Source organism: Sinocyclocheilus anshuiensis, unplaced genomic scaffold (assembly GCF_001515605.1).
Source record: "Sinocyclocheilus anshuiensis isolate Anshui unplaced genomic scaffold, SAMN03320099.WGS_v1.1 scaffold801, whole genome shotgun sequence".
NCBI lineage: Eukaryota > Metazoa > Chordata > Actinopteri > Cypriniformes > Cyprinidae > Sinocyclocheilus > Sinocyclocheilus anshuiensis.
In genome coordinates this window covers 133,255-135,601 of record NW_015536541.1, presented here as the reverse complement: position 1 = coordinate 135,601, position 2,347 = coordinate 133,255, and positions in this window count along the sequence as shown.

The window sequence follows — 2,347 nt, the reverse complement described above, 5'->3', positions numbered from 1 at the left end:
CTACTGTGAGGAGCACGGAGACGAAGGAGCGAGGAGACGAGGAGTGGAATTTATACATATAGATTTTAATCACATCCAGGGAGCAAAGAAAACATACTTAGCTAGGGTAGACATATACATTCGACAAGTAGACCCGACAAAACCAAACTGAACAGACTGGGGCTTATAAACACAGGGGAATGAGGATAATAAACTAAACACAGCTGGGAACAGAAGAAGAACTAATCGGGGAACACAATGGGAACAGGAAGGACCAAATAAGGGCATAAGGAAACACTTGGGGAGCAAAACACACAAAACATGGAACAGGGTCTGACACATGTGTTCCATTATGCATTATCACTTATGTATGCATTTATGTTTCCACCAGTTTAGGTTCCACATGCATGCATACATATATCTACACACACACACAAGCACACGTTGTGTTTCAAAGTATTATGGGTGACTCTCCATAGGCATAATGGTTTTTAAACTGTATGTTTGTCTCCTGTCGCACTTCTTGCTGGAGTTCCGTAGTGGACTAGCATTCCACCTAACTACAGAGAACAGATTCCTTTACATTTTGGTCCTTCGAGCCGGATATCTAGAGCCACTACGGTGACATGGATCAACAGATACCGCATTATTCTCCCGATACCACGTGTCCTGCTCAGATGCAAGCCAGAGCTCGTCAGATCCCTTCATATTTGCAGGCTTACGACGTAGCCTTGCCCCCATCCCTTCTGCCAGTTATTGGGCCTTACAAACCATATCAGCAGCCGAAGATGGACCATGCAGTGGCACCGTGGACCCTCAGTGGGCAGGCTGAGCTTGCCTCGACTGGGATGTGGCTGATCAGGCATGAGTTATCATCTCTGCAGTATGGACCAGGTCCTGTCATAGTCAGTGGGAGCAATATAGACGCTGGGCTCAGCGACCTGGTAGAGCAGTTAGATGTTGGGAGATCTCCTTCCTCTTCCCATTACACATCTCCAGTACCACAGCAGCGAGGAAACAGCCAGTCAGAGTGTGAGTTAAGTAGCGGCACTGCATCTCAGAGCAAGTGGAACAAGCTTACTCACCACCCATCGTTAGGCCAAAGGCTACGGCAGTCCCAGCCATCCCATTACTGGATATAGGGCCACCCACATCCTGCCAAGGAGCACTCAGGTATGCTACCCATCAATCAGTACGGTGGCAGACATCCCAGACTACAGCTTTTCCTCCTCATGGGGCGGCGGGATGCTTCGCTACCCCAAGTAGTCTACACTCCAGAACCTCTGTCTAAGCGTCGATGGCGCCATGCTCAGACTGTAGTTGATCATTTCTGGGCATACTTTACCCGACATTACCTGCCTAACCTTCAGCCTCGTCTTAAGTGGCAGCGTGAGACTCAGGATCTGACCGAGGATGCTGTAGTGATGGTGGTGGACCCACAACTGCCTCGGGCTCACTGGCCCATCGGTAGGATTGAGAGTCTGGTACCCAGCGAAGACGGCCATATTAGGTCAGCAAAGGTCAGAATAAAGGACCGCCTGTATATTCGCCCTGTGGCTAAGCTAGTTCAACTCCCAGCACTCCCAGAGGGTGAGGATACAGACGTTAAGGACTAAGGAATTAATATTTCTACATATTAGCTATGCTAATCTGGGGGCGGCTGTACGAAATTCCTTATTCATTTGTAAGGGTAGTCTCCTCAACGTGCGTGTGACGTAATTGTGCGTGTACAGAGCGCTGAAGGCGGTCCGCCAGAGCGGTTTCAGTTTACTTTCAGTTTCATTTCTCTGCCGCTATTTCAAATGAGTGGTAAATGTGCGTGCATGAACGTAAGTTAATTTATCTTTCTTTACCTGTCATATTGCAATAATGTTGCCACTGCCAGTCTGATTGTTGTCATAGGTGCATATTGTAGTTCAGAATATACAGAATTTGGAGAATTCTGCACGCGTTATTTACATGAATATTTTAGCGCCATTTATCGTGTGGTATTTAATATTATTGAATAGAGAAGATGTATACTGAGGTAAATGTTTGTTTACTGTATACAGACGGATTCTGATATTTTATTTGTTTATTTCAGACTAAACCACACTTGCCACCTCTGTTAATTTAAGAACTGTACAATGCTGGATGATGTAAAGTGACACATCCTGAAGATATAAACCATTGAACAACCATCTGTCTCCTGTCGCACTTCTTGCTGGAGTTCCGTAGTGAACTAGCATTCCACCTAACTATTGAGAACAGATTCCTTTACATACAGTAAGAAAGAAATTAGCCAAATTTCACCTGTAGTAAGTCAGCCTGGCCACTAGGACTGTACTACATCCTTTGGAACATGAAAAAACCCTTTTGGTGAATTTCA